Genomic DNA, 22,146 nt, shown 5'->3' with positions numbered 1-22,146 from the left:
CTGCATTTAGTGTATGGTATAAACAAGAAACTTGGTGTAGCCTTGGATTAGGAAGCTGGACAAATGGAAATGAGTAACAATTTGGGCATGTACTTAAGATTTAGTTACTGTCATATTCATTCAGTTTTTTGTTAGATATGTAGCAAACTTCAGCCTTTAGCATTTATTATTTTTTAGCACATCTAAGGTTTTTGGCACAAAAATATGAATTTATGATATCCTTCCCTGACCATGCCTCTTCTGACCTTTTATAATGCATAAAGGTAACAGTAACAACAGATTTAGAAAATGTTTTACAGAAATGTGCTATTCATTCACATTAGTTTAAAATAAACTGTTGTGTAAAGTTTTTCATGAGTAGCTTTGGCATCCAAAGTGAGACACTAGACAATTTATAAATGAAACTCTTAAGCATGGAATTATGGACTTTCTTCCTCTACTGTACTTTTGTTGCATTTATATTTTGTTTTCAAAAATGTAATATTTTCCCATTTGTCCCATGGACAAATTTTGTTCTGAATGAAAACAAGTATTAATAAACAAATCATTCAATATGTAATAATTTTATTTAATTTTTATTTTGAGGGCACCTGGGTGGCTCAGTTAGGTTGAGTGTCCGACTTTGGCTGAGGTCATGATCTCACAGTTTGTGAGTTTGAGCCCCACATCAGACTTGCAGCTGCAGTGCAGAGCCTGCTTTGGATCCTCTGTCCCCACCCCACCCCCCCACCTCTCCCCTGCATGCTCTCTTGTTTATTTGTTTTGAGAGAGAGAGAGGGACGGATGGGGTGAGCCAGGGGAGGGGCAGAGAGAGAGAATCCCAAGCAGACTGTACACTGTCAGCACAGAGCCTGATGTGGGGTTCAAACCCATTAACCATGAGATTATGACCTGAGCCAAAATCAAGAGTTGGACGCTCAACTGACTATGCCACCCAGGTTCCCCAATAATTTTATATTTTAATCTGTAACACTTTAGTATATATTTTAACAAACACTTAATTCTACATGTCAGGTGTATCATATGTCTAGGTCTATAGTATGCTTATCTGTTTAATTTAAAAGTCAGAAATGTTAAAGGTAGCTTCCAAAGCATTGCAAAATTGTGAGAAAGTCTTGACTTTATTACCTGAACTCATATTTGAACTAAAACATATAAGCCCCATTCCTCATTATAAAGACAATAAGGAGGCCCTGTCTTAGTGGTCACATGATTCCCTTACAGTCACTTGCTTTCAATCCAGCTTTTAGTTCAAACTTCCTACCCAAGATGGTCGTATATTCTGACCCTACTTAGCTTCAAAAGAAATGAAAAAAATTTCAATGATTTTTTTTTCTCTAGCACTTCATAAATATTGCAATTACTTCAAATGTAGGATAGGTGTACCTCTTCAATCACCTTTCTGGTAAATGAACTATTTTTTCCTGCTTTAAACACAGAGAATCCAAAAAATAGGTCCCAAATACATAAAGGCAATATAAAGGAATGGCATATCATTTTCTAAATATTTTGATATTTAAACAGGCTGTTTTAATATCCTGTTCACAGACAAGCACTTTTATACAAAATGCTTTTCCTGGCTTGTTATACAATAACCATATAGATTTTAGAAAATGTCTCTAAATACTTCACCAAAAACAATCTTTATGGTAAGTTGCCCTAATTGAATTTAAATCGCTCTTAATATCCCGCTGATGACCCTAAAATACTTGAATCCTACTAAAAGAGTGACTTGAAGATGATTTACCACACCTACACATAGAATTCTATGAATTATAGGATATTCATATTCAGTAATTAAAATATAAAAACAGTGTAGGGGCGCCTCAGTAGCTCAGTTTGTTAAGTGTCTGCCTCTTGATCTTGGCCCAGGTCATGATCTCACGGTTTTTAAGATTGACCCCTACATCAGGCTCTGCACTAACAGCATGGAGCCAGCTTGGGATTCTCTCTCTCCCTCTTTCTCTGCCCCTCCCCCACATGCATGCGCTCTCTCTCAAAATAAATCAGTAAACTTAAAAAAAAAAAGATGGGTGCCTGGGTGGCTCAGTCAGTTGAGTGTCTGACTTCAGCTCAGGTCATGATATCAGGGTTCGTGAGTTCAAGCCCCATGTTGGGCTTTGTGCTGACAGCACAGAGCCTGCTTTGAATTCTCTGTTTCCCTTTCTCTCTGCCCTTCCCCAACTCATGCTCTCAAAAATAAATAAACATTAAAAAAGGAAAGAAAGTGTAGATGAGACTTAGGTGAGAAGAATTAGTGAAATGTTTATTGTTTTCCCCCATGGTTTCTCAGATTACCTAAGTATATTTGGCCAATTCTTATCATTGGAACTTTCACTTTTCCAGTGTATGAATAAATTTTTCCTTGCATTTTTATTTTTACTTCAAGTCTTTGAAACGCTCTACTTACTTGGATACATAATTACATCTTTATTAGATGAAATTATACACTTATAAGGTCTTAGAAGTGGCTTACAAAGTTCATAAAATACATCAAAGCAATAAAAAAAGTGAGATAAAATGATATAAAAATATAAGAATAGAAAAACAAGCAAAATGTACTGTTGGTTAGCATATAGAGTGTGTATGTTAAGATTCTAAATGCTTTTGTGAGATAATGTAACTGAAGACACAAAGTCCAATGCCTAGAATTAGACACTCAAACACATTTGGCTTAATTTTTATTATTGCTTGGCACTCCTTTAATTCCACCTTACTTCTTTAATTTACTTTAAAAAATATTCATTGTGTACCTAGTATAGGTCATGTCCTGTGAGGCACTGAAGATACAAGAGTTAACAAGACAGATATAGTTCCTACCCTCAGGGAATGTATATTCTAGTGGGAGAGGCAGGCAATAGACAGTTAGATAATTACAGGTCATGATAAGTTTCTTGAACAAAATGAAAAGTAATAGAGAGTTACTGGGGATAGAGTTACTTTAACTTGAATAACAGGGAGAGTGTTTCTGTGGAGATGGCATTTAAGAAGAAGCCAGCTATGTAAATGTTGGGGAGAAGAACATTCTAAGCTGAAGGAACTAAAGTGCAAAGGGAATAAACTAGGTGTGTTTAAGAGTCAGAAATAAGATTTATGTGACTGGAGCTTAGCAAATGAAGGGGAGTGGTAGGCGAGGGACAGATAAATTAGCAGATGCACATCATGGGGAAGACAGTTTCTACAGAAGTCCAGGCAATGACAACAACTATCAGGAAAGAAAATAAGAGTTCAGAATTCAGAATTGCCACAAAATATTATTTAAATTTCCAGTTTTCAACAAAAAAGTTATGTTATACACACACACACACACACACACACACACACACGTATATATATAGAGAGAGAGCAAGCAAGCATAGTTATGTAAGCTATGTAAAGAAACAGGACAGTGTGAGCCATACTCAGGGAAAAGGCAATCAATAGAAATTAACTCTGAATAATCCCAGATGTTGTATTTAGTAGATAAAGATTTTGAAACCTTTATTATAGATATGCTCAAATCATTAAACAAATAGAAAATAATTAAATGAACCAAATGGAGGGGCGCCTGGGTGGCTCATTTGGTTGTGTCCGACTTCAGGTCAGGTCATGATCTCGCGGTTCGTGAGTTCGAGCCCCACATGAGGCTCTGTGCTGACAGCTTAGAGCCTGGAGCCTGCTTCTGATTCTCTGTCTCCCTCTCACTCTGCCCCTCCCCCGCTCACGCTCTGTCTCTCACTGTCTCTCAAAAAAAAATTAAATGTTAAAAAAAATTTTAAAAAAAGAACCAAATGGAAATTCTAGATTCGAAGATTATAGTAATTGAAATGAAGTTCAGTAGATGGGCTAAGAGAGGATTTGAGCTTGTAGAATGAATTGGTGAATTGAAATAAAGATCAAGAGAAATTTTCTAATCTGTCACAGAACAAAAGACTAAAGCACACTGAATGGAATCTTAGAGACTTGAGACAACATCAAGTGTGTGCCCATACAAGTGTAAAAGGAGTGTCCCATAAGGAGAGAAGAGGAGCCAGAACAGAATGAGTGTTTAAAGACACACTAGCTGAACACTTCTTAAATTTGATGAAAAACATTAATCTGTAGATCTAAGGAGCTCAGTAAGCCCCCAAATCCCAGATAAGATAAACACAGAGAAATCCATACCTAGATGCTCCATAGTCAAACTACTGAGAGACAAAGACAGAAAATCTTGACAGCAACAAGAGAAGAATGAATCATGTAGAAAGGAACAACAAAATATATAATATATAACAGCTGACTTCTCCTTAGGATGACATATTCAAAGTACTGGGGGAAAGGTCATGATCTCACAGTTTGTAGGATCGAGCCCCACATTAGGCTCCATGCTGACAGTGCAGAGCTTCCTTGGGATTCTCTCTCACCCTCTCTATCTGCCTCTCCCCTGGATGTGTCCTTGCTTGCTCTCTTTCTCAAAATAAATAAACATTTTTAAAAAATCTTCAAAATACTGGAGGAAAAACACTGTCAACCAAGATTTTCATATCCAGAAAAATTAAAGAATAAAGACATTCCCAGATAAAGACTGTGAGAATTACAAGAAATACCAAAAGAAGTACTTTAGGCTAGAGGGAAATGATATCAGACCACAACTCAAATCCACAGGAATACAAACATGGTAAATATTTAGGTAAACGTGAAAGATGGTGTAATTTTTTTCCTCTTTTCTTAGTATCTTTTAAAAATATAAGATTGTATAAAACAAGAATTACATTGTTTGCTGTGTTTATAATGTATATAGATGTTGTATATATGACAATAGTAGGACAAAGGAGGGTGGAGCAAATGGAGCTGTATTATAGCCAAGTTCCTATATTTTGCCAGAATTAAGTTAGTATTAACATTAAGTAAATTGTGAGAAGATACATATTGAAATCTCTAGAACAACAAATTAAAAAATTTTTTTGAATGTTTATTTTTGAGAGAGACAGAGTGTGTGTGTGTGTGTGTGGTGGGGGGGAGGGGGCGGGGAGGAGCAGAGAGAGAGAGGGAGACACAGAATTTGAAAGAGACTCCAGGCTCTGAGCTGTCAGCACAGAGCCTGACCTGGGGCTCGAGCTCGGGAATGGCAAGATCATGACCTAGGCTGAGTCAGACGCCCAACTAACTGACCCACCCCGGCGCCCCTCTAGAACAACAAATTAAGGAAAATAAAGAAGAAAAATAACTCAAAATTATAGTTTAAAAATCAGATAACATAGTATATTAAAAATTTTTAAAAGGCAGTAATGGAGGAACAGAGAACTAAAAAGCTGTAAGACATATAGAAAACAGATATCAAAATAGCAGACATAAGTCCACCCATATCAGTAATTACATTACATGTGAATAGACCAAACTCTAAAATTTAGAAGGTAGATGGGTGTTTTTGTTTTTGTTTTTGCTTTTTTAATTAAAGGCATTCAGGGGTGACTGGATGGCTCAGTTGGTTAAGCATCCCATCTTTAGCTCAAGTCATGATCTCTCAGTTCATGTTCAAGCCCCGCATCAGACTGTCTGCTGTCAGTGTGGAGCCTGCTTGGATCCTCCGTCCCCCACTCTCTCTGCCCCTCCCCCACTGGTTCTCTCTCAGAATAAAGAAATAGACTTTAAAAAAAATAAAGTCATTCAAATACCCTGGAATGGGTATTTCTGAATTATGGTGCTTCAAATATTAAGTGATTGCCCTTAGAGCATGGATCCATGTTTTTCATAATAGGGAGTGAGGACAGTGTGCTATTTTATTTGTATTTGAGTAGGACAGTTCTTCATTAGGCATGACTGTCTTATATGTTATAGGATATTTATTATCCCTGAATTCTGCCTGTAAATACCAGTGACACTCCCCTACCCTCACCCCCCAGCTGTATTCAGTAACACAAACTATCCCTCCATGTAGACATTTCCAAATGCCCCTTGTGGGAGCATACCACCTACCCTATTACCATCCGGTATGACCCCCAACCTTACTGAAAAGCAGTAGAGCAGATTTAAATAAACTATCTCACTGTACACTGAAATATTTCAAGGTAAATTATAATATAACAAGGAGGAAAAGAACATATGTAAAGGTCCTGAGAACAAAATAGCTTGTCATATTTGAGGACCTGAAAGGAGACTGATGTGACTAGTGGGTTAAGAGGAAGGTATCACACAATAAGACTGAAGAGAGAGGGAGAGTTCAGACCTATACAGGACCTTTATGACCATGATAAGGTTAGGTTTTATTTTAAGCAAATTAGGAAGTCACTGAACAGTTTCAGGCATGTGAGTGACATGATTTGATTATTCCTCAGATAGACCTATATATAGCAATGTCTTTTAATCTTTTTGTTTTTAATTTTAATCCATAGTAAGTAATATAGTGTGATTTAGTATACACACATGCATGCATATACATACATAAATACAATTGAAACTTAAGTTTTATGAAACTTAATACATGTGATGACCTTTGACATTTCTATTAATTTTTGAAAAACATTGTTCACATGAGTACTGGGTGTTGTATGGAAGTGTTGAATCACTATATTGTACACCTGAAACTTATAATATACTGTATGTTAATGAACTGGAATTTATTTATTTATTTATTTATTTTAACATTTTATTTATTTTTGAGACAGGGAGAGACAGAGCATGAACAGGGGAGGGTCAGAGAGAGGGAGACATAGAATCTGAAACAGGCTCCAGGCTCTGAGCTGTCAGCAAAGAGCCTGAGGTGGAGCTCAAACTCATGGACCGCGAGATCATGACCTGAGCTGAAGTCGGCCGCTTAACCGACTGAGCCATCCAGGTGCCCCTAACGAACTGGAATTTAAATAAAAACTTATAAAAAAATAAGGCAAGGGCTCAGTCAGTTAAGCATCTGACTTTGGCTCAGGTCATGATCTCACAGTTAGTGAGTTCAAGCCCTGCATCTGGCTCTGGACTGGCATTGCAGAGCCTGCTTGTGATTCTTCCTCTCCCTTTCTTTCTCTGCCCCTTCCCCACTCATGCTTTCTCTCTCTCTCTCTCTCTCTCTCTCTCTCTCTCTCTCTATCTCTCTCTCTCAAAAATAAGCTAAAAAAAATAAAAAGGCAGATCTACTTGTAGGCCCACCCAAGACCCTGGAAATGATGACTGATAAAGCAGAGGAGTCTGCTGTCAAAGGCCAAAGGAAACATCATGAAGAACCCAAGAGTCCTCCTCCATCTAAGAGAAGGATGAGCATGGCGCTGCTGTCATTGAAACAGGAAGGAGAGGGAACATCCCATCCTGGGTGTTAAGCCTTGTTCTTGGAAGATGATGACCCCAAAGTCATAGCAATGTCCGTGTTGGAAGAAGTGCCAGATAAACTGCCAATACCAATGGAAATCAGCACTGAAATAATGTATCAATTAAAGAGGGAAATTCGACAGTTTGGACGAAAATATGAAAGAATTTTCAAATTGCTTGAAGGAGTGCAAGGACCTCCAGAATTGTGGAGGTCCAGATCATGACCTGAGCTGAAATCAAGAGTTGGACGCTTAACCAACTGAGCCACCCAGGCACCCCTGAATATCATTTTCTACTTGAATAGGCGTAAGACAACTTTCTAAAGTGTAAATAATATTGTAAGCGTTTTGCATCTATGTTCATCAGAAATATTGGCCTGTAGTTCTCTTTTTTTGTGGTGCCCTTATCTCATTTTATTATCAGGGTAATGCCAGCTTCATAAAATGAGTTTGGAAATTTTCTTTCCTCCTTTTTATTTATTTATTTATTTATTTATTTATTTATTTATTTATTTTATTTTATTTTATTTTATTTATTTATTTATTTATTTATTTATTTATTTATTTATTTTTCGAATAGTTTGAGAAGGTTAAGTATTAACTCTTTTTTAAATGTTTGGTAGAATTTGCCCATGAGGTCATCTTGTACTGGGTTTCTGGTTGTTGTTTTTGGGAGTTTTTTGATTCCTGATTCAATTTCATTACTGGTAATTGGTCTGTTCAAATTTTCTGTTTCTTCCTGTTTCAGTTTTGTTAAGTTCTATGTTTCTAGGAATTTATCCATTATGGATAAATTATGGAATTATGGAATATTACTCAGCCATCTAAATGAATTCTTGCCATTTGCAGTGATGGAGCTAGAGTGTATTATGCTAAGTGAAATAAGTCAGTCAGAGAAAGACAAATACCATGTGATTTTACTCATATGGAATGTAAGAGACAAAACACATGAAGGGAAGCAAAAATAAGAACAGAGAGGGAGACAAACCATAAGACACTCTTAATGATAGAGAACAAACTAGGGGTTGATGGAGGGAGGTGGGTGGGGGATGGGCTAGGTGGGTGATGGGTATTAAGGAGGGCATTTGTTATGTTGAGTCCTGGGTATTGATGTAAGTGATGAATCACTGAATTCTACTCCTGAAACCAATATTGCACTGTGTGTTAACTAGCTAGAATTTAAATAAAAATTTGAAAAGAAAAAATGCCACACATGTTAAAAATATTATTTTGTGTATATTCGGTATTTAATAAAAACAATTTTTAAAAAGTGGTCCAGTTTTATTCTTTTGCATGTTGCTGTCCAGTTTTCTCAGTACCATTTGTTGAAGAGATTGTCTTTTTCTCTTTGGACATTCTTTCCTGCTTTATTGAAGATTAATTGACTATATAAGTGTGGTTTCATTTCTGGGTTTTCTTTCTTTTTTTTTAATTCAAGTTAGTTAACACACAGTGTAGTCTTGGCTTCAGGAGTAGAACCCAGTGATTCATCTCTTACATATGACACTCAGTGCTCATCCCAAAAAGGGCCCTCCTTAATGCCCATCACCCATTTAACCCATCCCTCCCACCATCCTCCCCTCCAGCAACCCTCAGTTTGTCCCCTTCTCTGTTTTTATTTTATTTTTCCTTCCCATCCCCTGTGTTTATCTGTTGTGTTTCTCAAATTTGATTTCTGGGTTTTCTATTCTGTTACATTGAACTATGTGTCTGTTTTTGTGCCAGCACCATACTGTTATGATTACTACAGCTTTGTAATATGACTTGAAATCTGAAATTGTGATAACTCCAGTTTTCTTTTTCTTTTTCTTTCTTTTTCTTTTAGATGAAGTTCATGAGTAGGGGAGAGGGGCAGAGGGAGAGAGAGAGAATCTTAAGTAGGCTCTGTGGTCAGTGCGAATCCTGATGTGGGGCTTGATCCCACTACCCTGGGATCATGACCTGAGCTGAAATCAAGAGTTGGACACTCAACTGACTGAGCCACCCAGACACCCCATGTTTTTCTTTTTCACGATTGCTTTGGCTATTTGTTTTTTTTTTGTGTGTGTGTGTGTGGTTCCATACAAATTTTAGGATTGTTTGTTCTAGTTCTATGAAATAAATGCTATTGATATTTTGATAGGGATTGCATTAAATGTGTAGATTACTTTGGGTAGTATGAACATTTTAACAATATTTGTTCTTCAAATCCATGAGCATGGAATGTCTTTAACATTTCTTTCTGTTGTCTTCAATTTCTTTCATCACTGTTTTATAGTTTTCAGAGTATAGATCTTTCACCTCTTTGGTTAAGTTTATTCCTAGGTATTTTATTCTTTTTGGTGCAAGTATAAATGGGAGTGTTTTCTTAATTTCTCTTTCTGCGGCTTCATTATTAGTGTGTAGAAATGCAGCAAATTCTGTACATTTATTTTGTATCCTACAACTTTGCTGAATTCATTTATCAGTTCTAGTAGTTTTTTGGTGGAGTCTTTTAGGTTTTCTATATGTAATATCATGTCATCTGCACAAAAGTGAAAGTTTTACTTCTTCTTTGCCAATTTGGATGCCTTTTATTTCTTCTGTTGTCTGATTGCTGTAGCTGGGTCTCATAGTACTATGTTGAGTAAAAGTGGTGAGAGTGGATATCCTTGTCTTGTTCCTGATCTTAGGGGAAAAGCTCTCAAGTTTTTCCCATATTGAGTATGATATTCGCTGTAGGCTTTCCAAATAAGGCCTTTATTATGTTGAGGTATATTCCATTCGCTTTACTGAAGATTTTTATTATGAATAAGATGTACTTTGTCAAATACTTTTTCTACATCTGTTGAAATGATCATATGGTTTTTATCCTTTCTCTTATTAATAGATGTATCAACATTATTTGATTCGCAAATATTGAACCACACTTGCATTCCAGGAAAAAATCCCACTTGATCATGGTGAATGATTTTTTTAATGTATTGTTGGATTTGGTTTGCTAGTATTTTGTTGAGGATTTTTGTATCTACGTTCATCAGAAATATTGTCCTTTCATTCTCTCTCTCTCTTGTTTTTTTGCTTTTTGTGGTGTCTTTATCTTATTATCAGGGTAATGCTAGCTTTATACAATGGATTTGGAAGTTTTCTCCCCCCCCACCCCCCTTTTTGTTTTTTGAATAGTTTGAGAAGACTAAGTATTATCTCTTTTTTAAATGTTTGGTAGAATTTGCCCATGAAGCTGTCTGGTCCTGGGTTTTTGTTGTTGTTGTTGTTGTTGGTAGTTTTTTGATTACTGATTCAATTTCATTGCTGGTAATTGATCTGTTCAAATTTTCTATTTCTTCCTGTTTTTGTTTTGGTAAGTTCTGTGTTTCTGGGAATTTATCCATTTCTTCTAGGTTGCCCAATTTGTTGACATACAATTTTTCATAATATTCTTTTATAATTGTTTGTCTTTCTTATATGTTCTTGTTATTTCTTATCTTCCATTTGTGATTTTGGTTGAGTCTTGTCTGTGTGTGTGTGTGTGTGTGTGTGTGTGTGTGTGTGTGTGTTTTGATGAGTCTGGCCAGAAGTTTATCAATTTTGTTGATCTATTCAAAGACACAGCTTCTAATTTCATTGATCTGTTCTGGTTTGTTTGTTTTTAGTTTCTATATTATTATTAATTTTTAAAGTTTATTTATTTTTAGAGAGTGAGTAGAGGAGGGACAGAGAGAGAAAGTGAGAAAGAATCCTAGTAGGCTCCTCACTGTCAGCATGAAGCCGGATGTGGGTCTTGAACTCACAAACCATGAGATCATGACCTGAGCTGAAACGAAGAGTCAGATGCTTAATGAGCCACCCAGCCACCCCTAGTTTCTGTATTGTTTATTTCTGCTCTAATCTTTATTATTTTTTCCTACTGCTGGTTTGAGGTTTTGTTGTTTCTTCTTTTTCTAGCTTCTTCAGGTGTAAGGTTAGGTTGTTTTTTTGAGATTTTCCCGTGCTTCTTGAAATAGGCCTATATTGCTATAAACTTCCTTCTTAGAACTGCTTTTGTTGCAGCCCAAAGATTTTGTTCATTGTGTTTTCATTTTCATTTGTTGCCATGTAATTTTTTATTTCTTCTTTGATTTCTTGGTCCACCATTATTTAGTAGCATGTTATTCAGTCTCAATGTATCTGTGCTCTTTCCAGATTTTTTCATGTGGTCAGTTTCTAGTTTTATAGTGTTATGGTCAGAAAAGATGCTTGGTATGACTTTGATCTTTTTGAATTTGTTGAGACTTGTTTTGTGGCTAATATGTTACCTATTCTAAGAATGTGCCATGTGCCCTTGAAAAGAATGTGTATTCTGCTATTTTAGGATGGAATCTTCTGAATATATCTGTTAAATCCATCTGGTCCAGTGTGTCATTCAAAGTCACTGTTTCCTTCTTGACTTTCTATTTGGACGGTTTGTCCATTGATACAGTTAGGGTAAGCCCCCAACTATTATTGTATTACTATTGAGTAGTTACTTTATATTTGTTATTAACTGTTTTATGTATTTGCATTCTCGCATATTTGGTACATAAATACTTACAATTGTTATATCTTCTTGTTGGATTGTCCCTTTTATTTTCATGTAGTGTCTTTCTTTGTCTCGTTATAGTCTTTGTTTTAAACTCTATATATATTGTCCAATGTAATTATTGCTGCTCTGACTTTCTTTTGACATCTGTTTGTGTGATAAATGTTTCTCTATCCCCTCACTTTCAAGCTACAGGTCTTTAGGTCTGAAATGAGTCTCTTTAGGCAGTATATAGATGGGTCTTATTTTTTTCACTTAACAGTTTTTAAATTAATTTTTAATTACTTTATTTTTTAATTCATTAAATTTTTTAATGTTTATTTATTATTTTTGAGAGAGAAAGAGCATGAGCTGGGGTGGGGGAGAGAGAGAGGAAGACACAGAATCTGAAGCAGACTCCAAGCTGTCAGCACTCCAAGCCTGATGTGGGGCTTGGACTCACAAAGCGTGAGATCATGACCTGAGCCGAAATCAAGAGTCGGGTGCTTAGCCAACTGAGCTACCCAGGTGCCCTAACACTTTTTAAATTGAAATATTGGTAGGAAATAATATGTTTTTCTTTCCTAAGTATCAGTGTCTATAACTGCAGTCACCAGAGAGCTGATTCTCCTCACACCAATGTATATTAAATATTTAAGATTAGACCTAAAGGAGTTGAGAAGGATCCAGCCACATAAAGAGTGTGGGGACAAGGGTCCAGACAGAAGGACAAAAGCTCTGAGGTAATAGAGAACTGCTATTGTGGTTGAAGCTTCAAAGATGGGGAAGAGGGTAACCAGATATAAAGCTGGAGAAGTTAGGCAGGAGCCATTTCAGACCCTCATAGGGCCTTTGTGACTTCCATAAGAGTTTGGATTTTTTTTCTTTTTTTAAGCAAGGAAGTAATATGATCTGATTTACATTTTAAGAGGACAACTCTGGCTGCTATGTGAAGAAAGGATAATAATCCTAGTGACAAGTTTTGTTGTTGTTTTTTAGTTTATTTATTTTGAGAGCAAACAAGTCAGGGAGGAGCAGAAAGAGAGGGAGAGAGAGAGAATCCCAAGCAGACTCCATACTGCCAGTGCAGAGCCTGTGCAGGGCTCGAACTCATGAACTATGAGATCATGCCCTGAACCAAAGCTGGCTTCTTAATTGACTGAGCCACCCAGACATCCCTAGTGACAAGTTTTAGGAAATACTTATAAATTAGGACCTAAAGATCCAAATTGTAAACTATACAGGTGAATGCCTGGAGTTCTGTTCTGAAGCTCTTTTGTAATATTTCCTGGGACAGCACATAATAGATGTTTTTTTAAAAAGGTAAAAAATTTAAAATGTCGGCAAATCATTCAATGCTCTGGCCACTTGTGGTTTAAAAAAATCAATTATAAAACTTCAGTTGTTTAATTATTTATTTTTATTTTTGGGGGGGGAGGTTACAACAGCTTTTTAAATTTTTTAAAATTTTATTTAAATTATTTTTTTAACGTTTATTCATTTTGAGAGAGAGAGAGAGACAGAGTGCGAGCAGAGGATGGCCAGAGAGAGTGGGAGACACAGACTCTGAAGCAGACTCTAGGATCTGAGCCGTCAGTACAGAGCCCGACACTGGGCTTGAACCCATGAACCTTGAGATCATGACCTGAACTGAAGTCAGATTCTTAACCAACCGAGCCAGCCAGGCACCCCTACTTTTTTTAAATTTTATTTAAATCCAAGTTAGTTAGCATATAGCATAATAATGATTTCAGGAATAGAATTTAGTGATTCATCACTTACATATAACACCCAGTGCTCATCCCAACAAGTGCCCTTCTTACTGCCCATCACTCATTTAACCCATCCCCCCACCCAACACCCCACCAGCAACCCTCAGTTTGTTCTCTGTATTTAAGAGTCTCTTGTAGTTTGTCTCTCTCTGTTTTTATCTTATTTTTGCTTTCCTTCCCCTTTGTTCATCTGTTTTGTTTCTTAAATTCCATGTATGAGTAAAATCATATAATATTTGTCTTTCTGACTTATTTCGCTTAGCATAATACATTCTAATTCCATCCACACTGTTGCAAATGGCACAATTTCATTCTTTTTGATCACCAGGTAATATTCCATTGTATGTACATACCACATCTTCTTTATCCATTTGTCAGTTGATGGACATTTGGGCTCTTTCCATACTTTGGCTATAGTCGATAGTACTGCTATAAACATTGGGTGCACGTGCCCTTTCGAACCAGCATTTTTGTATCCTTTGGATAAATGCCTAGTAGTGCAATTGCTGGGTCATAGGGCAGTTCTATTTTTATTTTTTCGAGGACTCTCCATATTGTTTTCCAGAGTGGCTGCACCAGTTTACATTCCCACCAGGAGTGAAAGGGTTCTTCTTTCTCCGCATCCTTGCCAACACCTGTTGTTGCCTGCGTTGTTGTTCATTTTAGCTGTTCTGACAGGTGGTGTGAGGTGGTATCTCATTGTGGTTTTGATTTTTATTTCCCTGATGATGAGTAATGTGAGCATCTATTCATGTGTCTGTTAGCCATCTGGATGTTTTCTTTAGAAAAGTGTCTATTTCATGTCTCTTGCCCATTGCTTCACTGGATTATTTGTATTTTGGGTGTTGAGTTTGATAAGTTCTTTCTAGATTTTGGATACTAACCCTTATGTGATATGTCGTTTGCACGTATCTTTTCCCATTCCATTGGTTGCCTTTTAGTTTTGCTGATTGTTTCCTTCACTGTGCAGAAGCGTTTTATCTTGATGAGATACCAATAGTTCATTTTTGCTTTTGTGTCCCTTGCCTCTGGAGACATGTCACGTAAGAAGTTGCTGCGGCCAAGGTCAAAGTAGTTGTTACTTGTTTTCTCCTCTAGAATTTTGATGGCTTCCTGTCCTGTGTTTAGGTGTTTCATCCATTTTGAGTTTATTTTTGTGTATGGTGTAAGAAAGTGGATGTCACTGTCCAGTTTTTCCGACACCATTTGCTAAAGAAGAGACTGTCTTTTTTTCTATTGGATATTCTTTTCTTTGTCAAAGATTAGTGGGCCATAAACTTCAATTGTTTTAATAATTTCTGGAAGTTCCACTATCCTAACAAATAACTTATGGTAAAACCTCATCCAATGTGTTTAGTATAGATGCTGCTTTCTACATGTTACATGTGCCTCCAACAATATTTAGAAATTTTTTTCATTCCTTTCTTGGGTATATAAGTAATGTCACACAAAGAATTGAGAACTTATTGGTATTTTTTAAAACTTCCTTAAGAATCTTTATTATTACCAGATCCAAAAGATGTGATGTGATGGAGAATTTAATACTCCCTATTCCTCTTCTTAACCTTTCTTATAAAACCATTAAATTTTCCTTTCACATTAGTTATGCTATCATAGAACTAAACTCACATTTTATGCAAAACAATTCCAATTTACTACAGATAAATTTTCATAATTCTTTGTAGGTTGGTCTACTTTCTCTTCAATATCAAGAAAAGTTAGCAATCACCTTCTGACATTTTCTGTGGATGTAGTCATAGAAGGATAGCAGATATTTTGCTGCACTATTTAGTTACAATTTATATCATCAGTATTACTGTTTTTCTAGAATATAGCAGTCTTTTCTTTGGTTATCGTTTTCATAGTTCCCTAGAAAGAAACTTTCCCAACTTATGTTAGAAATACCAAATGTTAGGGGCGCCTGGGTGGCTCAGTCGGTTAAGCGGCCGACTTCGGCTCAGGTCACGATCTCGCGGTCCGTGGGTTCGAGCCCCGCGTCAGGCTCTGTGCTGACCACTCAGAGCCTGGAGCCTGTTTCAGATTCTGTGTCTCCCTCTCTCTCTCTCTGCCCCTCCCCCGTTCATGCTCTGTCTCTCTCTGTCTCAAAAATGAATAAACGTCAAAAAAAAAAAATTAAAAAAAAAAAAGAAAGAAAGAAATACCAAATGTTAAAGGAGAATACAAAATTTGTTTTCAAAGTGATGGAAAAAATTATCAAAAATAGTAAATTGGTACTGGTATACTGACTGAAAAACAGAACAATAGCTAAGGTAGAAACGGCCAAACGGAGGTGTGATCTTGGTTGGATTAGAATAAAGTACTCAAAGTGTTATAGCTTTATCTTTGTTTTTGCGCAATTTTTACACTTGCTGTATAAATAAAAATCATCCAAAATGAGAACAAACTGGCTATATATTCAGAGTTTGCAATAACAAGAAAGTCAGTTGTTATCATTCGTTGCATTTGGCAGATTGAAAGGGGAGCGGGCAAGTTTTATGGTGAAAAAAAAGGAGACGGATTGGAGATTTTTAGCTTGGGTAAGCTCAGTAGGATAGGATAAGTAGAAGCCAGGCATCTTAGGTAAGTGGTTTGGGGAACATATTTGTATTTCTCTGGTTGGTCTCCAAGTTGAAATCATGTGGGGTTGGTGTGTGGGCTGGTGACAAAAAAAAAGGGGGGTGGTAGGGAAGAGCTGGCAGTCATTAACAAAATCCTGACTCTTCTAGGCTGATTGCTGCAGAGGTTGTGATTGGCTTTTCCGACTGGTTGCTGAAGAGATTGTAGGACAGAGTTCTGTTATTTTGTATGGTCATTGTCCATTTGTATACTGTCTCCCATTATTGAAGAACAAATAGATTTATGTTTTATAATTTTATGACTGATTATGTAGCTTTGAGAGTTCTGTCAAGATTCTAATAGTTACAGAAATCTTAATAATTTGTGTCTGAGAGTTTAAGGTGAATTGTGCCAAAGTGTTCATTCCGTAATATTCATTTATATGAACATGTCATTAATTTAGGTAGAAGTGGATTCTGGACCTCAGAGATACAGTTACAATCACCTGATTTGGACTACCTGAGAGAGCCTTTGGGTATTTTCTTAGTGACTTATTGGATAATTGGTACTTTTAAAGATGTAGAAGAGAAAATAACTGGCCTTTCACTATTGGAAGCTCTGTACATTGCAATTTCTTAGATAGCCTATGTAGAGGAGATTAGATGGCTATGATAAGGAATTATTTTGAGTTTCTACATTAACAATTTTTTTTTAATGTTTTATTTATTTTTGAGAGAGAGAGAGAGCATGAGCCGGGGATGGGCAGAGAGAGAGGAAGACACAGAATCCAAAGCAGGCTCCAGGCTCTGAGCTGTCAGCACAGAGCTCCATGCTGGGCTCAAACTCACAAGCAGTGAGATCATGACCTGAGCCAAAGTCGGATGCTTAACCAACTGAGCCACCCAGGTGCCCCAGTTCCTACATTTTTTAAATTAAATTTTTATTTTGAGAAATTTCAAATTTTAAATATTTTGTATAAAAGTAATAAAGCATGAATAGATAAGGCTAAAGTACCCTTTATCTTCCCTCTGCCTATCTTTGTCACATTCCCTTCTGTTCATAAGAGGCAACTTCTTTTGAATTTGGTGTGTGTCCTTCTAACTCATAAAATTATTATTTCTAAAAACAATAGAACTGCCTTTAACTTATCAAATTATAAACATAAAAATAGGAGGTCTGAAAGACTTCTCTGTAGATTTCTTTTAGATTAGTAAATTAACATAGCGTGATGAACTTGAGAAACAACATTTTTTCACCAAGTAGGTCAGTAACTAGCCTTATTGTGTCAAATAATGTACACTCTTTGTATCCATATTAATTTGTCTAAGTAGCAGCAGGCAGCTTTGAAAAAAATTTGAGGAAAAGAGCCTATGCAAGAAAGTAGGCTTTAGTTCTGTACAGCGAAGGAAACAATAAAAAAAACCCTAAAAGACAACCTACAGAATGGGGGGAGATACTAGCAAATGACATATCTGATAAAGAGTATCCAAAATCTATGAAGAACTTACAAAACTCAGTACCCAAAAAGCAAATAATCTGATTAAAAAGTGGGCAGAATGGGAATGCAAGCTGGTGCAGCCACTCTTGTAAACAGTATGGAGGTTCCTCAAAAAATTAAAAATAGAACTACCTACGACCCAGCAATTGCACTTTTAGGCATTTATCCACGGGATATAGGTGTGCTGTTTCGAAGGGACACATGCACCCCCACGTTTATAGCAGCACTATCAACCATAGCCAAAGTGTGGAAAGAGCCCAAATGTCCATTGATGGATGAATGGATAAAGAAGATGTGGTATATATATATACAATGGAGTATCACTCGACAATTGAAAAGAATGAAATCTTGCCATTTGCAACAACGTGGATGGAACTGGAGTACCGGTATTATGCTAAGTGAAATTAGTTAGTCAGAGAAAGACAAAAATCATATGACTTCACTCATATGAGGACTTTAAGAGACAAAACAGATGAACATAAGGGAAGGGAAACAAAACTAGTATAAAAGCAGGGAGGGGGACAAAACAGAAGAGGCTCATAAATATGGAGAACAAACTGAGGGTTACTGGAGGGTTTGTGGGAGGGGGGATGGACTAAATGGGTAAGGGGCATTATGGAATCTACCCCTGAAATCATTGTTTCACTATATGCTAACTAATTTGGATGTAAATTTTAAAAAATAAAAAAAATAAAATAAAAAAGATTAGTCAAAAGCCAAACAGGCCATTTTCACTCACCTTGGAGAGTAATGGCAAAGAAGGCTGGGTTAATCTGCTTCCCACACTAAGTCCTCAATTACATTCAGTCATTTGACAGAATGAACTGGAGGCTATAACACGAGACAGAACCTGAATGGATCCAGGCAAAAGCTAATAGGAAACCTGTCTATTGAAAATAATCAGTGTGCATACTTTGACTACCTCCAGCATATTTACTTTTTGTTTATCCATTTGTTTGTTTTTCAGCATGCTTGACTCATCTAAATTAGGCTCTGGAATTTAGTAAGTATGAGGATAGGAACAAAGGATGGAAGAGAGTAGGGTTGATGTTGGAGAAGCTGGCTAGGGAGATCTGAACAGTTTGTGCTTTATTCAAAGTTGGATGAGAAGCTTTGGGTGGGTCTTGAGAAAGGAGTCTTGTGATCTGACTGCTGAGGTCCCAGATAGAAGAAACAAGAAGTAACACTAAATGTTTGGGTTTTTTTTTTCTTGAGCAGTAATGTTTATTATCATATTTTTACATAGTATTACAATTAAGTAAACAATTACGCGAAACATAGTATGTCATTTATTCTTTGTAGCTTTCTTGTGCCAAAAGAGAAAAATACCTTAAAAAAAACCACATTTTTATGTTTTGTGGGGTGGAGGGACATTTTTACATTGAAACTGTAGTGATACAATGGTGGCATTCATTATATGAATTTTTGATTCTTTTACTGAAGTGTATGCTTTTGCCAATACTTCCTCTTCACCCCCCCACTCTCCCACCCCAAATGAAACAATAGAATTAAGAATGAGGCATGGAATGTATCATTATTTTTGTTCATTTTACTAAGATTTTATCTCCAACTCAGAAATGTTTGTAACATTTTTATCTCCCAAGTCTAATAACATTATATTCTGATAACTAAAAAAAAAGGGGGGGGGGGCAGAAGCATGAACAGACATTTCTCCAAAGAAGACATGCAGATGGCCAACAGACACATGAAAAGCTGCTCAACATCATTCATCATCAGGGAAATACACATAAAAACCACAATGAGATATCACCTCATACCTGTCAGAATGGCTAAAATCAAAAACATAAGAAACACCAAGTGTTGATGAGGTTGTGGAGAAAAAGGAGCCCTCTTGCACCGCTGATGGGAATGCAAACTGGTGCAGCCACTCTGGAAAACAGTATGGAAGTTTCCCAAAAAGTTAAAAATAGAATTACCATACGATCCAGTAATTGCACTACTGGATGTTTACCTAAAAATACAAAAACACTAGTTCAAAGGGTTACATATACCCTGCAATTTATAGCAGATTATTTATTTATTTATTTATTTATTTATAAGGTTTACTTATTTATTTATAAGGTTTATTTATTTATTTTGAGAAAAAGAGAGTGCACAAGTTGGGGAGGAACAGAGAGAGAGGGGGAGAAAGATAGAGAATCCCAAGCAGGCTCCACACTGTCATTGCAGAGCCCAATGCGAGGCTTGAATTCATGAAACTTGAGATCATGACCTGAGCTGATGTTAAGAGTGGGATGCATAACCAACTGACCACCCAGGTGCCCCTATTTGCAACATTATTTATAATAGCCAAACTATGGAAGCAGCCCAAGTGTGCAATGATACATTAATTGATAAATAAGGTGTGTGATAAATTGATAAATAAGATATATATATATATACACACCACATCTTATTGTATATACACACACACAATGGAATATTATTTAGCCATAAAAAAGAATGAAATCTTCCATTTGCAATGACATAGATGGAGCTAGAGAATATAATGACAAATACCATATGATTTCACTCATATGTGGAATTTAAGAAAACAAACAAACAAAGGACATAGAGAGTCAAACTGAGAAACTGACAACTATAGAGAACAAAATGATGTTTACCAGAGTGGAGGTGGGGGGGGGGGATGGGTGAAATAGGTGATGGGGATTAGGGAGTGCACACATCAGATAAGCACTGGGTGATACATAGAATTGTTGAATCACTATATTGTATACCCTGAAACTAATAGAACACTATATGTTAACTATACTGGAATTAAAATTTAAAAAAGAAGAAAGTAAGCTTTAAATTGACACATTGAGGGCTGTGTAAAAACGTGAGTCAGAGGGTTTTCCTTTCTTGCACTTGGCTGAACCTGATCAAATTTACTTTGATCTTTCTTTGCTTGGTACTAATAGAAGCAATACTTTTTTATGCTTTCAAAATGAACAGGTACTGTATACACTATACCTGTAAATCAGTGTTTCAGGTATTGCCATTTTGAGACCCATGTGGCAGAACAAAGTTCATTTTGCTAAAATTATAATCAATTCTCCCAGAACATAATTTAATAGAATTCTGTGTATCTTGTTTTAAACATGCCTGTGATTTTTATGGACACAGTTGACTGAACAAAGAACTATATTTAGTACCTTATTTGAAAGTTACTGTAATTAAATCTGATTTAGTTCTAATTATTATTAATGCCATAGATAGTACAAGCAAGGAGGAAAATGCAGCTCATCAAAGAAGAGACCCATGAGATAGGATGCAGCTAGTTTGAATCTTAATGAAAAATTCCTAGGATGCCAGCACATCTGCACTGTCATTAATGAGAACTGTTGTACAAAGACCTCATCTGAATAGAGTGACTCCATGGAGTACCGATGACTTTACATCTCTACAAAAAATAAAGAGTTTATGTTTTTCATTTGTTGAGAGGTTATATCTTGTTAAACTGCATAATGAGTGCTATGGCTTGTGATTTAAATGTATTATGCCCTGTCTGCACTACCCATATAATGTTCTGGGTTCCATTCATAACTTAAAGGGAAAATTTCACAATGTTTGGAGTCCTTGATGTTCAGCAAGTAAAGGAGAATGTCCTCAAATTCCTTGCAGTAGGAACCTCGACTTCCAAGTGGAACAATACATCTACAAAAGGAAAAGTGATGGCTTCCACTGGCAGCTCATGCCTTTGGTACAGTTGAAAACTCGGCTGATGTCAGTGTCCTGTCATTCTGGAATACTGGCCAGCAAGCTGTGGTGAAGTTTGCTGCTGCCATTGGAGCCATTGCTGTTGCTGGCCACTTCACTCCTAGAACCTCCATTAATCAGATCCAGATAGCCTTGTGGGAGCCAAGACTTCCAGAGGTTATTGATCCCAAGGCTGACCACCAGCCTCCACCACAGTGTCTTTTGTTAATATGCCTACCATTGCTTGGTGTAACACAGACTTTCTTCTGTGCTGTGTAGATACTGACATCCCTTGCAACAAGGGAGCTCACTCATTGGGTGTGATATGGTAGATGCTGGCCTGGGAAATTGTGTGCATGTGTGGCACTGTCTCCCATGAACACCCGTGGGAAGTCATGCCTAATGTCTACTTCTCCAGAGATCCTAAAGAGACTGAAAACAAAGAGCACCCTGCTGCTGAAGAGGCTGTGACCAAGGAGGAACTTAAAGGTGAATGGGCTGCTCCTGGACTTGGAAGCAGTTGACTGGTATGAAGGTGTAGAGGTGCCCTCTCTGCCTACAGAACAGTTCTCTACTAAAGACTGGAATGTTCAGCCTGCCACTGAAGACTGATCTGCAGCTTCCACTGCTCAGGCCACTAAATAGGCAAGAACAACAACTGAGTGGTCTTAAGCTGTTCTTCCACAAACTCTTAAACAAAATGGAAATAAGGTTGATGACAAAAACTAAGCAGCTTTTAAAAGTTGGAAAAAAAATATTATGAACATGAGTTTTTATTTTGCTTCAGAAGTTTTGTTTTTGCCTTTGGGAAGCACTCAAAATGCTATTCATTTACTAGCAAGTGCATTGTAGTTTATAGCATGTTCTATAAGA

General features: G+C 36.7%; 1 protein-coding gene and 1 pseudogene across 1 annotated transcript in view; both read left to right on the top strand.

The window, feature by feature from the left end:
• The window catches only part of PPM1E (protein phosphatase, Mg2+/Mn2+ dependent 1E), a 213,235-nt gene that overhangs the window by 93,957 nt on the left and 97,132 nt on the right, over positions 1 to 22,146 (top strand). The gene's annotated exons all lie outside the window — the stretch shown is intronic.
• On the top strand, positions 21,141 to 21,918 carry LOC132688559 (small ribosomal subunit protein uS2B pseudogene; annotated as a pseudogene).

Source organism: Panthera onca, chromosome E1 (assembly GCF_046562875.1).
Source record: "Panthera onca isolate mPanOnc1 chromosome E1, mPanOnc1 haplotype 2, whole genome shotgun sequence".
Lineage (NCBI taxonomy): Eukaryota > Metazoa > Chordata > Mammalia > Carnivora > Felidae > Panthera > Panthera onca.
This window is presented reverse-complemented; position numbering and strand designations above follow the sequence as displayed.